At 47.0% G+C, this 22,225-nt stretch overlaps 1 pseudogene; it reads left to right on the top strand.

The window, feature by feature from the left end:
* The first annotated feature begins 4,254 nt into the window (after positions 1–4,254).
* LOC115189716 (alpha-(1,3)-fucosyltransferase 9-like) lies at positions 4,255–13,730 on the top strand (annotated as a pseudogene).
* The last annotated feature ends 8,495 nt before the right edge of the window (positions 13,731–22,225 follow it).

The following is a 22,225-nucleotide window of genomic DNA, read 5'->3' on the forward strand; positions in this document are numbered from 1 at the left end:
CATTATAATTAACAGGTGGAGAATAGTGCTAACTTTATTAGCATAATTCTACTAAACAGGTGGCGAATAGCGCTAGCTTTATTAGCATCATTATAATAAACAGGTGGAGAGTAGTGCTAACTTTATTAGCATCATTATGCTAAACAGGGAGCTATAGTGTATGCTGTACAGGTGATAAAACAGGTCAGAAACACATTGGTCAAGCCAGCTAGGTTCTAAAAGCTCTCTGGCTGACTGCATCCCCATCTGTACGCATTTACGCCCTGGAATAATGTGAGTTCTGTACTGCGTTTTAGTAGAGGTTGTCTACATTTAGGTTCCACATGACTGTTTCAGCGAGGCTGGTTAATTGGTCACTCTCCCCTCCTTGCAATGCATCTCTTGAAGTATCTGGAAATGATCCACCTCATACAGTGGGGTCTGAAATGATTGATACCCTTGATAAAGATGAGCAATAATAACTGTATAAAATACATCATTAAAATACTGAACTATGTTGTATACAAAATATGGTGGGGAAATTATATCATTTTGTACTAATACAATTGGTCAGAAAAATTTATTTTGTTTAACAAGTAATAATGTTTTTTTCTCAAAAAGGTAGGGGTTAAAATTATTGGCACATCTAAAGATTCTTATAAATAAAGTAGTAAAAAAGGTTTAGTATTTAGTCTCATACTCCTAGCACTCAATGACTACACCAAGCTTTTGACTCGTTGGATACATTTGCAATTTGTTTTGTGTCTGGGGCAGTGTGTCTGGGGCAGTGTGACTGGGGCAGTGTGTCTGGGGCAGTGTGACTGGGGCAGTGTGTCTGGGGCAGTGTGACTGGGGCAGTGTGTCTGGGGCAGTGTGTCTGGGGCAGTGTGACTGGGGCAGTGTGTCTGGGGTTAGTATGACTGGGGCAGTGTGACAGGGGTTAGTGTGACTGGGGCAGTGTGACTGGGGCAGTGTGACTGGGGCAGTGTGACTGGGGCAGTGTGTCTGGGGTTAGTATGACTGGGGCAGTGTGTCTGGGGCAGTGTGTCTGGGGCAGTGTGTCTGGGGCAGTGTGTCTGGGGCAGTGTGACTGGGGCAGTGTGTCTGGGGTTAGTATGACTGGGGCAGTGTGACAGGGGCAGTGTAACAGGGGTTAGTGTGACTGGGGCAGTGTGACTGGGGCAGTGTGACTGGGGCAGTGTGTCTGGGGTTAGTATGACTGGGGCAGTGTGTCTGGGGCAGTGTGACTGGGGCAGTGTGTCTGGGGCAGTGTGTCTGGGGCAGTGTGACAGGGGCAGTGTGACTGGGGCAGTGTGACTGGGGCAGTGTGACTGGGGCAGTGTGACAGGGGCAGTGTGACTGGGGCAGTGTGACTGGGGCAGTGTGACTGGGGCAGTGTGTCTGGGGCAGTGTGACAGGGGCAGTGTGACAGGGGCAGTGTGACTGGGGCAGTGTGACTGGGGCAGTGTGACTGGGGCAGTGTGTCTGGGGCAGTGTGACAGGGGCAGTGTGACTGGGGCAGTGTAACAGGGGTTAGTGTGACTGGGGCAGTGTAACAGGGGCAGTGTGTCTGGGGCAGTGTGACTGGGGCAGTGTGTCTGGGGCAGTGTGACTGGGGCAGTGTGACTGGGGCAGTGTGACTGGAGCAGTGTGACAGGGGCAGTGTGACTGGGGCAGTGTAACAGGGGTTAGTGTGACTGGGGTTAGTGTGACAGGGGCAGTGTGACTGGGGCAGTGTAACAGGGGTTAGTGTGACTGGGGTTAGTGTGACTGGGGCAGTGTGACTGGGGCAGTGTGACAGGGGCAGTGTGACTGGGGCAGTGTAACAGGGGTTAGTGTGACTGGGGTTAGTGTGACTGGGGCCGTGTGACTGGGGTTAGTGTGACAGGGGCAGTGTGACTGGGGCAGTGTGACTGGAGCAGTGTAACAGGGGTTAGTGTAACAGGGGCAGTGTGACAGGGGCAGTGTGACTGGGGCAGTGTGACAGGGGCAGTGTGACTGGGGCAGTGTAACAGGGGTTAGTGTGACTGGGGTTAGTGTGACTGGGGCCGTGTGACTGGGGTTAGTGTGACAGGGGCAGTGTGACTGGGGCAGTGTGACAGGGGCAGTGTGACTGGGGCAGTGTAACAGGGGTTAGTGTGACTGGGGCAGTGTAACAGGGGCAGTGTGACAGGGGCAGTGTGACTGGGGCAGTGTGACAGGGGCAGTGTGACTGGGGCAGTGTAACAGGGGTTAGTGTGACTGGGGTTAGTGTGACTGGGGCAGTGTAAAAGGGGCAGTGTGACTGGGGCAGTGTGTCTGGGGCAGTGTGACTGGGGCAGTGTAACAGGGGCAGTGTGACAGGGGCAGTGTGTGTGTGCGGGAGGGGGGTAGATATAGATTCCCTGATTCATCACATTACAGTTATTTGATTTTGTCTATCATTTGAGACGTCAGCAATGTAGGCTACCTCATGTCCTGGATTTTTAAACTGTCCATCATAACAACAATGTAAGACATATATGGAGAAGCAACATTTGAAAACTTTCAGGTTTTCACTGATTACTTTGATCAGGGCTATCAAGAAGCAGAAGAAGAAGAAGGAGAAGAACAAGAAGAAGAAGAAGCAGAAGAAGGAGAAGAAGAAGAACAAGAAGGAGAAGAAGAAGAAGGTCTGCTGCAGTATAAACCTTCTCTTGTCCTTTATAGAGCCCCATATCTCTACAGTCAGCAGCACAGCTGCCATCCTCCCCACCTCTCCTCCCCCGCCTCACCCTTCCTCCTCCCCTCCCAGCTGGCACTGTATGGGTTCCTGGACATGGCCCAGCCAGTGGTGTGTGTCCATCCATCCATCCATCCATCCAGCGTCTGGCCACATGTGGTTCACAATCCCCCCCCCCCCCCCCCCCACACACACATTAAACCCCCAGAGTCCACCTCCTGTCAGCAATCAATCAACATCCAGGACACATGGAACTGCCGCTGTAATGTTCTGTCCGTCTGTCTGATTTGGCTATGGATCATGATGAGTTAGTGTTGTTGTCTGTCTGCTTTGGTTATGGATCATGATGAGTGAGTTAGATGAGTGTTGTTGTGTTGTTATTGCTGGAATGGTAAATGAACAGCAACCCAAATGGGAGATCATGTTGTTTGTCTCTTTGTGGGCTGAAACAACTGTCCTGGAATGGGCTCTGGCAGCGAGCACAGCAACACTGACACCAACCCAGGGCTGCGTCCCAAATAGAACCCTATCCACTACATAGGGCATTACTCTGGGCCCTGGACCTCACTACATAGTGCACTATTCTGGGCTCTGGGCCTCACTACATAGTACACTATTCTGGGCTCTGGGCCTCACTACATAGGGCACTACTCTGGGCCTCACTACATAGGGCACTACTCTGTGCCCCACTACACAGTGCACTACTCTGGGCCTCACTACATAGGACACTACTCTGGGCCTCACTACATAGAACACTACTCTGGGCCTCACTACATAGGGCACTACTCTGGGCCCCACTACATAGGGCACTACTCTGGACCTCACTACATAGAGCACTACTCTGGACCTCATTACATAGGGCACTACTCTGGGCCTCACTACATAGGACACTACTCTGGGCCTCACTACACAGGGCACTACTCTGGGCCTCACTACATAGGGCACTACTCTGGGTCTCACTACATAGGGCACTACTCTGGGCCCTGGGCCTCACTACATAGGGCATTACTCTGGGCCTCACTACATAGGGCACTACTCTGGACCTCACTACATAGGGCACTACTCTGGACCCCACTACATAGGGCACTACTCTGGGCCCTGGGCCTCACTACATAGGGCACTACTCTGGACCCCACTACTTTGGGCATTACTCTGGGGCCTGGGCCTCAGTACATAGGGCACTACTCTGGGCTCTGGGCCTTCGTCATATAGAAAACAAGGAGCCATCTGGGACTCTAGCCAGGTCTCAGCTGGACCTTTGCAGCTGCTGCTGCTCTCTCATTACCCTGTATTACTATTAGGGTTGGAATATTCTGATGTCACAAAGACTTTCCCTGGCAACATCTCATCACTAGGCTGCTGTGGTGTGGTGTGGTGTAGTGTAGTGTAGTGTAGTGTGGTGTGGTGTGGTGTGGGACGGTGTGTGATGATGTGGTGAGGTGTGGTGTAATATTGTGGTGTGGTACAGTGTAGTATGGTGTGGTGTTGTGTGGTACAGTGTAGTGCGGTGTAGTGTAGTGTAGTGTAGTGTGGTGTGGTGTAGTGTAGTGTAGTGTAGTGTAGTGTAGTGTAGTATGGTGTGGTGTGGGACGGTGTGTGATGATGTGGTGAGGTGTGGTGTAATATTGTGGTGTGGTACAGTGTAGTATGGTGTGGTGTTGTGTGGTACAGTGTAGTGCGGTGTTGTGTGGTGTAGTGTGGTGTGGGACGGTGTGTTGTGGTGTAGTGTGGTGTGTTGTGGTGTAGTGGGGTGTGGTACAGTGTAGTATGGTGTGGTGTTGTGTTGTGTGGTGTTGTGTGGTGTAGTGTGGTGTGTTGTGGTGTAGTGGGGTGGGGTGTGGTGTGGGATGGTGTGGTGTGTTGTGGTGTAGTATGGTGTGGTGTTGTGTGGTGTGGTGTGTTGTGGTGTAGTGTGGTGTGGGATGGTGTGGTGGGATGTGGGACGGTGTAGTATGGTGTGGTGGGGTGTAGTGTGGTGTGGTACAGTGTAGTATGGTGTGGTGTTGTGTGGTGTAGTGTGGTGTGTTGTGGTGTAGTGTGGTGTGGGACGGTGTGGTGGGGTGGGATGTGGGACGGTGTAGTGTGGTGTGGTACGGTGTAGTATGGTGTGGTGTTGTGTGGTGTAGTGTGGTGTGGGACGGTGTGGTGGGGTGTGGGATGGTGTGGTGGGGTGGGATGTGGGACGGTGTAGTATGGTGTGGTGGGGTGTAGTGTGGTGTGGTACAGTGTAGTATGGTGTGGTGTTGTGTGGTGTAGTGTGGTGTGGGACGGTGTGGTGGGGTGTGGGACGGTGTGGTGGGGTAGTTACTGCCAACACCCTTACTCCTCATCAACACTAGGAGAGAGAATCAACGGTCTGATAAAACTCCCAATGTATCGCTTTTTGCTCCGTTCTATTTCAACGTTTTATCATTTGCTACATACTTAGTGCCTGATTGTCATGCAGACCAGCTTTCATATCCAGAAGCATGAGTCAGCGAGCCGGGCCGAAGGTGGACATATGGGGTATTCTATAGCAGGACAATCCCCTGGGCCTCCAGAACTAGAGACGAGAAGCATTTGGCCGCCTGCCAAATGGCACCCTGTTCCCTTTAGAGTGCACTGATTTTGACTGGTCCTTAGTTTCTGTGCTACTGGAGGTTATCCCAGGTCAGGCAGTGGAGAAGGAAATGTCTTTCTGTTTCCTGAAGGAGAATGAGAATCCCAGATCTGTAAGGTCTGGACTGAAACATTTCCATATGTCTAAATCATTCAATGATGCCCTGGAGGAGAAACGGAGAGCTATCTGAACAGTGTGGTTATGCCACAAATAGTACCCTATTCCCTCTATAGTGCATTACTTTTGACCAGGGCTCCCATTAGGGCTCATAGGGATCTGGTCAAAAGTAGTGCACCATATAAGGAATAGCGTTCTCTTTGTGACACACCCTATACCAATGCAGAACTCAGGGTCATCAAGATTTGTCTCGTCAAGATTACATGAGTCTGTAGTTGTACATCTCATCCAGATTACACATGTGAGTCTGTAGTCCTACATCTCATCCAGATTACACATGTGAGTCTGTAGTCCTACGTCTCATCCAGATTACACATGTGAGTCTGTAGTCCTACATCTCATCCAGATTACACATGTGAGTCTGTAGTCCTACATCTCATCCAGATTACACATGTGAGTCTGTAGTCCTACATCTCATCCAGATTACACATATGAGTCTGTAGTCCTACATCTCATCCAGATTACACCTGTGAGTCTGTAGTCCTACATCTCATCCAGATTACACATATGAGTCTGTAGTCCTACATCTCATCCAGATTACACCTGTGAGTCTGTAGTCCTACATCTCATCCAGATTACACATATGAGTCTGTAGTCCTACATCTCATCCAGATTACACATATGAGTCTGTAGTCCTACATCTCATCCAGATTACACCTGTGAGTCTGTAGTCCTACATCTCATCCAGATTACACATATGAGTCTGTAGTCCTACATCTCATCCAGATTACACCTGTGAGTCTGTAGTCCTACATCTCATCCAGATTACACATATGAGTCTGTAGTCCTACGTCTCATCCAGATTACACATGTGAGTCTGTAGTTGTACATCTCATCCAGATTACACCTGTGAGATCTGGGATGTGTAGCCCTGCGGTACGTCTCACTGTGAGACCGTGTGGTTTGTTTGCGTGGGTTTGGAGCTATGGCAACTTTCACCCAGCATGCCCAGCCATTTGTGTCAGCTAAAATAAAGCTGTAGACTAGATTCCTATATATATTTATAAGCCATACTGTGATTCCTTCAGGGGGATGTATTGAGAGTAGCTACTTTTTCATGCCAGAGGCAAATGGTCCAGTGTATAGATGGAGACGGTAACAGAGATCTCTGTCTGGTGACACATGCATGGAGAGAGGAGGAAACGGCTGCCCTCTTGTTTCTTGTTGGCTGTTTGAACCTTACATAACATAGTGATCAGAACAAAGAGTTTATTTAATACTAAAAAAATAACAATGTTTTAAGTGAAAGGTTGTCCTGTCAATGTAGCCAAAATACATCACCTGGAGGGAGTGTCATTGTAGCCAAAATACATCACCTGGAGGGAGTGTCATTGTAGCCAAAATACATCACCTGGAGGGAGTGTCATTGTAGCCAAAATACATCACCTGGAGGGAGTGTCATTGTAGCCAAAATACATCACCTGGAGGGAGTGTCATTGTAGCCAAAATACATCACCTGGAGGGAGTGTCATTGTAGCCAAAATACATCACCTGGAGGGAGTGTCATTGTAGCCAAAATACATCACCTGGAGGGAGTGTCATTGTAGCCAAAATACATCACCTGGAGGGAGTGTCAATGTAGCCAAAATACATCACCTGGAGGGAGTGTCATTGTAGCCAAAATACATCACCTGGAGGGAGTCATTGTAGCCAAAATACATCACCTGGAGGGAGTGTCATTTTAGCCAAAATACATCACCTGGAGGGAGGGTCATTGTAGCCAAAATACATCACCTGGAGGGAGTGTCATTGTAGCCAAAATACATCACCTGGAGGGAGTGTCATTGTAGCCAAAATACATCACCTGGAGGGAGGGTCATTGTAGCCAAAATACATCACCTGGAGGGAGTGTCATTGTAGCAGTAAGGGATGGATCGATCTTTACAGAATGGTTACCTAGGAGGAAAACAAGGGGATGGTTATGCTTTTTACATTTCAGTCAAGGGGGAGGGTTTAGTATTTTAATTTAAATCTAGTCAAGGGAGGGTCATGTCATTTGTAATTGATGAAATGTCTATATCCGTGTTTTAGAACTAGTTGCTTATTGGGCTGAATGTCAATGTGTGCCAAATACGGCCCCTCATCTCTGATTCTCCGTGGGCGTGCAATATCAAGTGTGATTATAGACTAGTTAGTGTGGTCTCAATCACATGATCCATAGCCTATAGCCTAGTGCATGCTGGGAAATGCACAGAGCAAAGTTATACGTTTCTCCCGAATTGTTTTGGGGATTAGGCTATGGGCTATGTTGTTTTGGGGGGATTAGGCTATGGGCTATGTTGTTTTGGGGGGATTAGGCTATGGGCTATGTTGTTTTGGGGGGATTAGGCTATGGGCTATGTTGTTTTGGGGGGATTAGGCTATGGGCTATGTTGTTTTGGGGGGATTAGGCTATGGGCTATGTTGTTTTGGGGGGATTAGGCTATGGGCTATGTTGTTTTGGGGGGATTAGGCTATGGGCTATGTTGTTTTGGGGGGATTAGGCTATGGGCTATGTTGTTTTGGGGGGATTAGGCTATGGGCTATGTTGTTTTGGGGGGATTAGGCTATGGGCTATGAGGTTTTGGGGGGATTAGGCTATGGGCTATGTTGTTTTGGGGGGATTAGGCTATGGGCTATGTTGTTTTGGGGGGATTAGGCTATGGGCTATGTTGTTTTGGGGGGGATTAGGCTATGGGCTATGTTGTTTTGGGGGGATTAGGCTATGGGCTATGTTGTTTTGGGGGGATTAGGCTATGGGCTATGTTGTTTTGGGGGGATTAGGCTATGGGCTATGTTGTTTTGGGGGGATTAGGCTATGGGCTATGTGTTTTGGGGGATTAGGCTATGGGCTATGTTGTTTTGGGGGATTAGGCTATGGGCTATGTTGTTTTGGGGGATTAGGCTATGGGCTATGTTGTTTTGGGGGGATTAGGCTATGGGCTATGTTGTTTTGGGGGGATTAGGCTATGGGCTATGTTGTTTTGGGGGGATTAGGCTATGGGCTATGTTGTTTTGGGGGGATTAGGCTATGGGCTATGTTGTTTTGGGGGATTAGGCTATGGGCTATGTTGTTTTGGGGGATTAGGCTATGGGCTATGTTGTTTTGGGGGGATTAGGCTATGGGCTATGTTGTTTTGGGGGGATTAGGCTATGGGCTATGTTGTTTTGGGGGGATTAGGCTATGGGCTATGTTGTTTTGGGGGGATTAGGCTATGGGCTATGTTGTTTTGGGGGATTAGGCTATGGGCTATGTTGTTTTGGGGGGATTAGGCTATGGGCTATGTTGTTTTGGGGATTAGGCTATGGGCTATGTTGTTTTGGGGGGATTAGGCTATGGGCTATGTTGTTTTGGGGGGATTAGGCTATGGGCTATGTTGTTTTGGGGGATTAGGCTAGGGGGTATGGTGTTTTGGGGGTTAGGCTATGGGCTATGTTGTTTTGGGGGGATTAGGCTATGGGCTATGTTGTTTTGGGGGGATTAGGCTATGGGCTATGTTGTTTTGGGGGGATTAGGCTATGGGCTATGTTGTTTTGGGGATTAGGCTATGGGCTATGTTGTTTTGGGGGGATTAGGCTATGGGCGATGTTCTGTTCAGTTTGAGAAGGAGAGCCTGAAGATGAGGACAGGAGGTCCATTTTAATTGCTTACTACTACTTTAATTGATTTTATTAAATACAATATGTTTCTTGTCCATGATGTTGATCTCACAATAAGCCAGATTCGAGTAATTTACATTGTGGTGCTGAAACTTGAAGCAGCAGTGACACAATCATTCGGAAATGGACAGCTCATGGTGCTGACAGGAGGCAAATTCGAGTAGGCATTATTCATTTCAATCATCTTCATTTTAATTAGACTTTACTAACAACAAGAGGGCTTTGTGTTGGAGCCTATTTCTTCCTATTTAAGAAATAAGAGGTATGTCTAACTGTTTGACAGACGACATTAGGCTGCTATATCCATAGATTTGTCGGTCAATTCCTCCACCCACCATGCTCTCTTTAAATATTAAATAGACTACCTCCGTGTCAGTGAAGGGCTGTTAAGTTAAAACTAAGACTAGAATTGAGGGGGTATGAGAGGGTATGCCTTAGGCCTACTTTTTATTCAAGAAAATAGCAAAAAGCACAGGCCGTGTTAGCTAAAGGTTTTGTTCTTGGACAGGCCTGAGGCCTGTAATCATTTCATGGCGACGCAGGACATTTGACAGCACACGGGACTGCAGGCTAAAGGTTGTGTGTTCGCAGACCACCATGGACAAGAGAAGGGGCAGAAAGATGTCATTTATAGCCAAACCATTCCATTAATCTATCATCGTTTTTACAGGTATTTTTTTCAAACATTTAATGCGATTCTACTTCATTTTGTAATATTAGCAGAACATGTTTTAATAGCACACACATTACCGTAATGACAGGCTAAGAATGGACAGGCATGTAAGCCTATGTGATCATCTTATCATTCATTGTATCCGATGCCAAATCACTGTGTCTTGTTTGCAACAAAACTGTCCCCAAATAATTACATTTCAGACGTCATTAGGAATCTGAGGATGGTACTTTCAAAAGTTATTTCCACCTTTCTACCCCAGACAGAGTAAACCTACTACTGGCCACTCTTTATCCGTGGCTTAACTCAATGAGAGAAGGTCACAAGTGTTTCCCTAAAAGCTGGTTGGGGTTTAAATAGCTTCTATTGTACAGAAAGTGAATATTGACGTTGACAGAATTTGATTACTTCCCCAAGCAGAGTCCATTTGTTTTGTCTCCTCGGCTATAGGTTGTAGCTCAGCCTCAGAATGTCAAAGAAAATAAGCAATGATATTCCCATATGCATCGGAGTCAAGTCTTTCCCGGGTGTTTTACGGCTAGTTTCCAGCATAAAGCGCTGATAAAGATCACTTTATAAGATCACTTTATATCATTTATTTTCTTCAAAATCTGAAGTTAAAATGGGGTAGGTCTGTGTTTTTTTAAACGTTTTCTTGAATAAAAGTTAGAGCTATGGCTTACATTCTCACACCCCCTCAATTCGAGTCTTGGTTTTAACTTAACAGCCCATCACTGACACGGAGATAGTCTATTTCATATTTAAAGAGAGCATGGTGGGTGGAGGGTTTGGCCGACAAATCTATGGATATAGCAGCCTAATGTCGTCTGTCAAACAGTTAGACCAACCTCTTGTTTCTTAAATAGGAAGAAAAAAACCAAGAAATCTCCTGAGTGGCGCATTGGTCTAAGACACTGCATTTCAGTGCAAAGGTGTCAAGAGGCGTCACTGCAGTACCTGGTTCGAATCCAGGCTGCATCACATCTGGCCGTGATTGGGAGTCCCATAGGGTGGCGCACAATTGGCCCGGGGTAGACCTTCAGTGTAAATAATAATTTGTTATTAAATGGCTTGCCTACTTAAATAAAGGTTAAGTAAAACAAATAGGCTCCAACAGAAAGCCCTCTTGTTGTCTAATTAAAATGAATACAATTTGCCTACTTTCAGCACCGTGAGCTGTCCATTTCTGATTCATTGTGCTGCAGCTGCTGCTTCAAGTTTCAGCACCACAATGTAAGTTATTCGAATCAGGCTTTTTGTGATGTCAATAACTCTGATAAAAACATAATGGGCAAGAAATATATTGTTTTTTAATAAAATCAATTAAAGGAGTAGCAAGCTATCAAAGTTGACCTCCTGTCCTCCTTCTCATCTTCGTGCTCCCTTCTCAAACTGAACAGAACAGTCCGTGAGGCTAGTCCGTGAGGAAAATTATTTTCGGGAAAGAATCCTTTGACTCTCTTCCTGAACTGCCACCGTAGGACCCACACAGCACAGCCATTGGCTAGGCAGCACACAGACATGTTTTTGATCAGCAAGAGCAGGTCAGGCTCAGGGTTGGAATATCCATTGCAGTATAATGCACCCGAGTTGTATTCACACCATCCCAGCAGCTATCTTATTAATATAACAATGCTCTGTGCTTTTTCCCAGCATGCACTAGGCTGTAGGCTATGGATCATGTGATTGAGACCACACTAACTAGCCTATAGGCAGGCACACTTGATATTACACGTTCAGAGGAGAATCCAGCGGAGAATCAGAGATGAGGGGCCGTATTTGGCACACATTGACATTCAGCCCGATAAGCAACTAGTTCTAAAACACTGAGATAGACATTTCATCAATTACAAATGACATGACCCTCCCTTGACTAGATTTAAAACAAAATACTAAACCCTCCCCTTGACTGAAATGTAAAAAGCATGACCCTCCCCTCATTTTCCTACAGGTAAACAATCTGTAAAGATCGATCCATCCCTTATCTGATCAAGTTCATTTGACTGGAATAATCAACAGCACAGAACTTCAACTGGTTTTGCAACAGGTCTATAGCCTAAAATCCAGAACTGTTTTGTGTTAACATTCCACTCATTGTACTCTGTGGAAGATATCATATGCCAAAGGATGTTTGGCATGGCAAGGAATGGAATGTTAACACAGACAGACTGGTACCCAGGCTAATTTGTTGCATCAGTGATGTATTTAGAATTCTGTCATCTTTATGTTCTATTATGTATTTACTTCCTGATATATCTGTCAATTATCAAGATAGTTGGTGATAATCTAAAATGTATTATATATCTGTCTCTTGTCTCTCTAATAGGTCAAGGTATGTCCAGAAGGCTTCTACAGCATGTTCTGATTGGCTGCTCCGTGGTGATGTGCTTCCTGGTTCCATTCTACAAGCCAATCATCAGCCTTATCCCACACCCTGCTGGCCAGGCATCACAGAATAACAAAGATCCCTGGGACAACCCTGAAGGTTCCCTGGGACAACATTCCACACCCTTAGTCAGACCAGGCAACAAAGCATTCATAAGTCTGATTACCAACATGCCCAGACAGAGCAACACATCAAGACACCTGCCGGACATGCCCAGATAGCTTCACAGACTGAGACATCAAGAACACAGGGACATATCCACCATAACAACAGACAGAAGAATGTACAGCCAGGCCCATGGCATCATGATTCACCACAGGGACATCCACCATAACAACAGACAGAAGAATGTACAGCCAGGCCCATGGCATCATGATTCACCACAGGGACATCCACCATAACAACAGACAGAAGAATGTACAGCCAGGCCCATGGCATCATGATTCACCACAGGGACATCCACCATAACAACAGACAGAAGTCTGTACAGCCAGGCCCATGGCATCATGATTCACCACAGGGACATCCACCATAACAACAGACAGAAGAATGTACAGCCAGGCCCATGGCATCATGATTCACCACAGGGACATCCACCATAACAACAGACAGAAGAATGTACAGCCAGGCCCATGGCATCATGATTCACCACAGGGACATCCACCATAACAACAGACAGAAGAATGTACAGCCAGGCCCATGGCATCATGATTCACCACAGGGACATCCACCATAACAACAGACAGAAGAATGTACAGCCAGGCCCATGGCATCATGATTCACCACAGGGACATCCACCATAACAACAGACAGAAGTCTGTACAGCCAGGCCCATGGCATCATGATTCACCACAGGGACATCCACCATAACAACAGACAGAAGAATGTACAGCCAGGCCCATGGCATCATGATTCACCACAGGGACATCCACCAAGACCTGGATAACCTGCCACAGGAGCCATTCCATAAATGGATTTGGTGGAATTTTGAATCCCTAGCTAATGTTGCCAGGCCTTGACGACTTGTTCAACGTGACTCAATGTCACAGACATATAACGTGGCCTTACGGGTCACTCGTCGAGTCGGCAAGTGCTCAGGAAAACAAACTTCAAGCTGCCGAAGACAAACTGGTGTGTTGGATCATGTGCAACTGGAAGGCCAAGTTCAGGAGAGTCACGTTCTTTAATGAGCTGAGGACATACGTCAAAGTAGAGGCCTACGAACGACTCTTTAACAGATACCTAAAAGCACCAACAAAGAATATTGAAACACAGTGTCCAGCTGTACATTCTACCTGTCCTTTGAGGACTCTATGTACCATGACTATGCCATGGACAAGCTGTTCAGACCAATGGTCTTAGGAGCAGTGTCTGTCGTTATGGGTCCGTCCATAAGGAAACTAACAGGACTTCATCCCAGGGGATTCTTTCATCCATCTGGATGATTAACACCTCTGTAAACCACCTGGCTGAACTTCTCCTCTTCCTCAATATGAATGACAAAGAGTACATGAAGTACTTTAAGTGGAGGAACTGTAATGTACAGATTAACTATAGGGGAACAGAGGAACTATAGGGGACTAGATTAACCATAGGGGAGCAGCTTAACTATAGGGGACTAGATTAACCATAGGGGAACAGGGGAACTATAGGGGACTAGATTAACCATAGGGGAACAGGGGAACTATAGGGGAATAGAGGAACTATAGGGGAACAGGGGAACTATAGGGGAATAGAGGAACTATAGGGGAACAGGGGAACTATAGGGGAATAGAGGAACTATAGGGGAGCAGATTAACTATAGGGGAGAAGTTCAACTATAGGGGAACAGGGGAACTATAGGGGAGCAGAGGAACTACAGGGGAGCAGAGGAACTATAGGGGAGCAGAGGAACTATAGGGCAGCAGATTAACTATAGGGGAACAGAGGAACTATAGGGGAGCAGAAGAACTATAGGGGAACAGAGGAACTATAGGGGAGCAGAGGAACTATAGGGGAGCAGAGGAACTATAGGGGAGCAGATGAACTATAGGGGAGCAAAGGAACTATAGGGGAGCAGAGGAACTATAGGGGAGCAGATTAACTATAGGGGAACAGGGGAACTATAGGGGAACAGGGGAACTATAGGGGAACAGATTAACTATAAGGGAGCAGATGAACTATAGGGGAGCAGAGGAACTATAGGGGAACAGGGGAACTATAGGGGAACAGATTAACTATAAGGGAGCCGATGAACTATAGGGGAGCAGAGGAACTATAGGGGAGCAGAATAACTATAGGGGAGCAGAGGAACTATAGGGGAGCAGATTAACTATAGGGGAGCAGAGGAACTATAGGGGAGCAGAGGAACTATAGGGGAGCAGAGGAACTATAGGGGAGCATATAGGGGAGCAGAGGAACTATAGGGGAGCAGAGGAACTATAGGGGAGCAGATGAACTATAGGGGAGCAGATTTTCTATAGGGGACTAGATGAACTATAGGGGAGCAGATGAACTATAGGGGAGCAGATGAACTATAGGGAGCAGAGGAACTATAGGGGAGCAGAGGAACTATAGGGGAGGAGAGGAACTATAGGGGAGGAGAGGAACTATAGGGGAGCAGATTAACTATAGGGGAACAGAGGAACTATAGGGGACTAGATGAACTATAGGGGAACAGAGGAACTATAGGGGAGCAGAGGAACTATAGGGGAGCAGAGGAACTATAGGGGAGCAGGAGAACAATAGAGGAGCAGTTCAACTATAGGGGAGCAGTTCAACTATAGGGGAACAGATTAACTATAGGGGAGCAGAGGAACTATAGGGGAGCAGTTCAACTATAGGGGAGCAGAGGAACTATAGGGGAACAGAGGAATGATAGGGGAGCAGATTAACTATAGGGGAGCAGAGGAACTATAGGGGAGCAGAGGAACTATAGGGGAGCAGATGAACTATAGGGGAGCAGTTCAACTATAGGGGAGCAGTTTAACTATAGGGGAACAGATTAACTATAGGGGAGCAGAGGAACTATAGGGGAGCAGATTAACTATAGGGGAGCAGTTCAACTATAAGGGAACAGAGGAACTATAGGGGAGCATATTAACTATAGGGGAGCAGATTAACTATAGGGGAACATATTAACTATAGGGGAGCAGAGGAACTATAGGGGAACAGAGGAACGATAGGGGAGCAGATTAACTATAGGGGAACAGATTAACTATAGGGGAGCAGAGGAACTATAGGGGAGCAGAGGAACTATAGGGGAGCAGATTAACTATAGGGGAACAGAGGAACTATAGGGGAGCAGAAGAACTATAGGGGAACAGAGGAACTATAGGGGAGCAGAGGAACTATAGGGGAGCAGATGAACTATAGGGGAGCAAAGGAACTATAGGGGAGCAGAGGAACTATAGGGGAGCAGATTAACTATAGGGGACTAGATGAACTATAGGGGAACAGGGGAACTATAGGGGAGCAGATTAAATATAGGGGAGCAGAGGAACTATAGGGGAACAGAGGAACTATAAGGGAGAAGAGGAACTATAGGGGAGCAGAAGAACTATAGGGGAACAGATTAACTATAAGGGAGCAGATGAACTATAGGGGAGCAGGGGAACTATAGGGGAACAGGGGAACTATAGGGGAACAGATTAACTATAAGGGAGCGGATGAACTATAGGGGAGCAGAGGAACTATAGGGGAGCAGATTAACTATAGGGGAGCAGAGGAACTATAGGGGAGCAGAGGAACTATAGGGGAGCAGATGAACAATAGGGGAGCAGATTTTCTATAGGGGACTAGATGAACTATAGGGGAGCAGATGAACTATAGGGGAGCAGATGAACTATAGGGAGCAGAGGAACTATAGGGGAGCAGAGGAACTATAGGGGAGGAGAGGAACTATAGGGGAGCAGATTAACTATAGGGGAACAGAGGAACTATAGGGGACTAGATGAACTATAGGGGAACAGAGGAACTATAGGGGAGCAGGAGAACAATAGGGGAGCAGTTCAACTATAGGGGAGCAGTTCAACTATAGGGGAACAGATTAACTATAGGGGAGCAGAGGAACTATAGGGGAGCAGTTCAACTATAGGGGAGCAGAGGAACTATAGCGGAACAGAGGAACGATAGGGGAGCAGATTAACTATAGGGGAACAGATTAACTATAGGGGAGCAGAGGAACTATAGGGGAGCAGAGGAACTATAGGGGAGCAGATGAACTATAGGGGAGCAGTTCAACTATAGGGGAGCAGTTTAACTATAGGGGAACAGATTAACTATAGGGGAGCAGAGGAACTATAGGGGAGCAGATTAACTATAGGGGAACAGTTCAACTATAGGGGAGCAGAGGAACTATAGGGGAGCAGATTAACTATAGGGGAGCAGATTAACTATAAGGGAGCAGATGAACTATAGGGGAGCAGAGGAACTATAGGGGAACAGGGGAACTATAGGGGAACAGATTAACTATAAGGGAGCGGATGAACTATAGGGGAGCAGAGGAACTATAGGGGATGAGATTAACTATAGGGGAGCAGAGGAACTATAGGGGAGCAGAGGAACTATAGGGAGCAGATTAACTATAGGGGAGCAGAGGAACTATAGGGGAGCAGATGAACTATAGGGGAGCAGAGGAACTATAGGGGAGCAGAGGAACTATAGGGGAGCAGATTAACTATAGGGGAGCAGAGGAACTATAGGGGAGCAGAGGAACTATAGGGGAGCAGATGAACTATAGGGGAGCTGATTTTCTATAGGGGACTAGATGAACTATAGGGGAGCAGATGAACTATAGGGGAGCAGATGAACTATAGGGAGCAGAGGAACTATAGGGGAGCAGAGGAACTATAGGGGAGGAGCGGAACTATAGGGGAGCAGATTAACTATAGGGGAACAGAGGAACTATAGGGGACTAGATGAACTATAGGGGAACAGAGGAACTATAGGGGAGCAGAGGAACTATAGGGGAGCAGAGGAACTATAGGGGAGCAGGAGAACAATAGGGGAGCAGTTCAACTATAGGGGAGCAGTTCAACTATAGGGGAACAGATTAACTATAGGGGAGCAGAGGAACTATAGGGGAGCAGTTCAACTATAGGGGAGCAGAGGAACTATAGGTGAACAGAGGAACGATAGGGGAGCAGATTAACTATAGGGGAACAGATTAACTATAGGGGAGCAGAGGAACTATAGGGGAGCAGAGGAACTATAGGGGAGCAGATGAACTATAGGGGAGCAGTTCAACTATAGGGGAGCAGTTTAACTATAGGGGAACAGATTAACTATAGGGGAGCAGAGGAACTATAGGGGAGCAGATTAACTATAGGGGAACAGTTCAACTATAGGGGAGCAGAGGAACTATGGGGAGCAGATTAACTATAGGGGAGCAGATTAACTATAGGGGAACATATTAACTATAGGGGAGCAGAGGAACTATAGGGGAACAGAGGAACGATAGGGGAGCAGATTAACTATAGGGGAACAGATGAACTATAGGGGAGCAGATGAACTATAGGGGAGCAGAGGAACTATAGGGGAGCAGAGGAACTATAGGGGAGCAGAGGAACTATAGGGGAGCAGAGGAACTATAGGGAGCAGATGAACTATAGGGGAGCAGAGGAACTATAGGGGATCAGAGGAACTATAGGGGAGCAGAGGAACTATAGGGAGCAGATGAACTATAGGGGAGCAGTTCAACTATAGGGGAGCAGATGAACTATAGGGGAGCCGAGGAACTATAGGGGAGCAGAGGAACTATAGGGGTGCAGATTAATTATAGGGGAGCAGAGGAACTATAGGGGAGCAGAGGAACTATAGGGGAGCAGAGGAACGATAGGGGAACAGGGGAACTATAGGGGAACAGATTAACTATAAGGGAGCGGATGAACTATAGGGGAGCAGAGGAACTATAGGGGATCAGATTAACTATAGGGGAGCAGAGGAACTATAGGGGAGCAGAGGAACTATAGGGAGCAGATTAACTATAGGGGAGCAGAGGAACTATAGGGGAGCAGATTAACTATAGGGGAGCAGAGGAACTATAGGGGAGCAGAGGAACTATAGGGGAGCAGATGAACTATAGGGGAGCTGATTTTCTATAGGGGACTAGATGAACTATAGGGGAGCAGATGAACTATAGGGGAGCAGATGAACTATAGGGAGCAGAGGAACTATAGGGGAGCAGAGGAACTATAGGGGAGGAGAGGAACTATAGCGGAGCAGATTAACTATAGGGGAACAGAGGAACTATAGGGGACTAGATGAACTATAGGGGAACAGAGGAACTATAGGGGAGCAGAGGAACTATAGGGGAGCAGAGGAACTATAGGGGAGCAGGAGAACAATAGGGGAGCAGTTCAACTATAGGGGAGCAGTTTAACTATAGGGGAACAGATTAACTATAGGGGAGCAGAGGAACTATAGGGGAGCAGATTAACTATAGGGGAACAGTTCAACTATAGGGGAGCAGAGGAACTATAGGGGAGCAGATTAACTATAGGGGAGCAGATTAACTATAGGGGAACATATTAACTATAGGGGAGCAGAGGAACTATAGGGGAACAGAGGAACGATAGGGGAGCAGATTAACTATAGGGGAACAGATTAACTATAGGGGAGCAGAGGAACTATAGGGAGCAGATTAACTATAGGGGAGCAGAGGAACTATAGGGGAGCAGAGGAACTATAGGGGAGCAGAGGAACTATAGGGGAGCAGAGGAACTATAGGGGAGCAGATTAACTATAGGGGAGCAGAGGAACTATAGGGGAGCAGAGGAACTATAGGGGAGCAGATGAACTATAGGGGAGCTGATTTTCTATAGGGGACTAGATGAACTATAGGGGAGCAGATGAACTATAGGGGAGCAGATGAACTATAGGGAGCAGAGGAACTATAGGGGAGCAGAGGAACTATAGGGGAGGAGAGGAACTATAGGGGAGCAGATTAACTATAGGGGAACAGAGGAACTATAGGGGACTAGATGAACTATAGGGGAACAGAGGAACTATAGGGGAGCAGAGGAACTATAGGGGAGCAGAGGAACTATAGGGGAGCAGGAGAACAATAGGGGAGCAGTTCAACTATAGGGGAGCAGTTCAACTATAGGGGAACAGATTAACTATAGGGGAGCAGAGGAACTATAGGGGAGCAGTTCAACTATAGGGGAGCAGAGGAACTATAGGTGAACAGAGGAACGATAGGGGAGCAGATTAACTATAGGGGAACAGATTAACTATAGGGGAGCAGAGGAACTATAGGGGAGCAGAGGAACTATAGGGGAGCAGATGAACTATAGGGGAGCAGTTCAACTATAGGGGAGCAGTTTAACTATAGGGGAACAGATTAACTATAGGGGAGCAGAGGAACTATAGGGAGCAGATTAACTATAGGGGAACAGTTCAACTATAGGGGAGCAGAGGAACTATAGGGGAGCAGATTAACTATAGGGGAGCAGATTAACTATAGGGGAACATATTAACTATAGGGGAGCAGAGGAACTATAGGGGAACAGAGGAACGATAGGGGAGCAGATTAACTATAGGGGAACAGATTAACTATAGGGGAGCAGATGAACTATAGGGGAGCAGAGGAACTATAGGGGAGGAGAGGAACTATAGGGGAGCAGAGGAACTATAGGGGAGCAGAGGAAATATAGGGAGCAGATGAACTATAGGGGAGCAGAGGAACTATAGGGGAGCAGAGAAACTATAGGGGAGCAGAGGAACTATAGGGAGCAGATGAACTATAGGGGAGCAGTTCAACTATAGGGGAGCAGATGAACTATAGGGGAGCCGAGGAACTATAGGGGAGCAGAGGAACTATAGGGGTGCAGATTAATTATAGGGAGCAGAGGAACTATAGGGGAGCAGAGGAACTATAGGGGAGCAGAGGAACGATAGGGGAGCAGATTAACTATAGGGGAACAGATTAACTATAGGGGAGCAGATTAACTATAGGGGAACAGAGGAACTATAGGGGAACAGAGGAACGATAGGGGAGCAGATTAACTATAGGGGAACAGATTAACTATAGGGGAGCAGATGAACTATAGGGGAGCAGAGGAACTATAGGGGAGCAGAGGAACTATAGGGGAGCAGATGAACTATAGGGGAGCAGAGGTACTATAGGGGAGCAGATTAACTATAGGGGAACAGATTAACTATAGGGGAATAGATTAACTAAAGGGGAACAGAAGAACTATAGGGGAACAGAGGAACGATAGGGGAGCAGATTAACTATAGGGGAACAGATTAACTATAGGGGAGCAGATGAACTATAGGGGAGCAGAGGAACTATAGGGAGCAGAGGAACTATAGGGGAGCAGAGGAACTATAGGGGAGCAGAGGTACTATAGGGAGCAGATGAACTATAGGGGAGCAGAGGAACTATAGGGGAGCAGAGGAACTATAGGGGAGCAGAGGAACTATAGGGAGCAGATGAACTATAGGGGAACAGTTCAACTATAGGGGAGCAGATGAACTATAGGGGAGCCGAGGAACTATAGGGGAGCAGAGGAACTATAGGGGTGCAGATTAATTATAGGGGAGCAGAGGAACTATAGGGAGCAGAGGAACTATAGGGGAGCAGAGGAACGATAGGGGAACAGGGGAACTATAGGGGAACAGATTAACTATAAGGGAGCGGATGAACTATAGGGGAGCAGAGGAACTATAGGGGATCAGATTAACTATAGGGGAGCAGAGGAACTATAGGGGAGCAGAGGAACTATAGGGAGCAGATTAACTATAGGGGAGCAGAGGAACTATAGGGGAGCAGAGGAACTATAGGGGAGCAGAGGAACTACAGGGGAGCAGAGGAACTATAGGGGAGCAGATTAACTATAGGGGAGCAGAGGAACTATAGGGGAGCAGAGGAACTATAGGGGAGCAGATGAACTATAGGGGAGCTGATTTTCTATAGGGGACTAGATGAACTATAGGGGAGCAGATGAACTATAGGGGAGCAGATGAACTATAGGGAGCAGAGGAACTATAGGGGAGCAGAGGAACTATAGGGGAGGAGAGGAACTATAAGGGAGCAGATTAACTATAGGGGAACAGAGGAACTATAGGGGACTAGATGAACTATAGGGGAACAGAGGAACTATAGGGGAGCAGAGGAACTATAGGGGAGCAGAGGAACTATAGGGGAGCAGGAGAACAATAGGGGAGCAGTTCAACTATAGGGGAGCAGTTCAACTATAGGGGAACAGATTAACTATAGGGGAGCAGAGGAACTATAGGGGAGCAGTTCAACTATAGGGGAGCAGAGGAACTATAGGTGAACAGAGGAACGATAGGGGAGCAGATTAACTATAGGGGAACAGATTAACTATAGGGGAGCAGAGGAACTATAGGGGAGCAGAGGAACTATAGGGGAGCAGAGAAACTATAGGGGAGCAGAGGAACTATAGGGGAGCAGATTAACTATAGGGGAGCAGATTAACTATAGGGGAACATATTAACTATAGGGGAGCAGAGGAACTATAGGGGAACAGAGGAACGATAGGGGAGCAGATTAACTATAGGGGAACAGATTAACTATAGGGGAGCAGATGAACTATAGGGGAGCAGAGGAACTATAGGGGAGCAGAGGAACTATAGGGGAGCAGAGGAACTATAGGGGAGCAGAGGAACTATAGGGAGCAGATGAACTATAGGGGAGCAGAGGAACTATAGGGGAGCAGAGAAACTATAGGGGAGCAGAGGAACTATAGGGAGCAGATGAACTATAGGGGAGCAGTTCAACTATAGGGGAGCAGATGAACTATAGGGGAGCCGAGGAACTATAGGGGAGCAGAGGAACTATAGGGGTGCAGATTAATTATAGGGGAGCAGAGGAACTATAGGGGAGCAGAGGAACTATAGGGGAGCAGAGGAACGATAGGGGAGCAGATTAACTATAGGGGAACAGATTAACTATAGGGGAGCAGATTAACTATAGGGGAACAGATTAACTATTGGGGAGCAGAGGAACTATAGGGGAGCAGAGGAACGATAGGGGAGCAGATTAACTATAGGGGAACAGATTAACTATAGGGGAGCAGAGGAACTATAGGGGAGCAGATTAACTATAGGGAGCAGATGAAC

Source organism: Salmo trutta, unplaced genomic scaffold, assembly GCF_901001165.1.
Source record: "Salmo trutta unplaced genomic scaffold, fSalTru1.1, whole genome shotgun sequence".
NCBI classification, from domain to species: Eukaryota; Metazoa; Chordata; class Actinopteri; order Salmoniformes; family Salmonidae; genus Salmo; species Salmo trutta.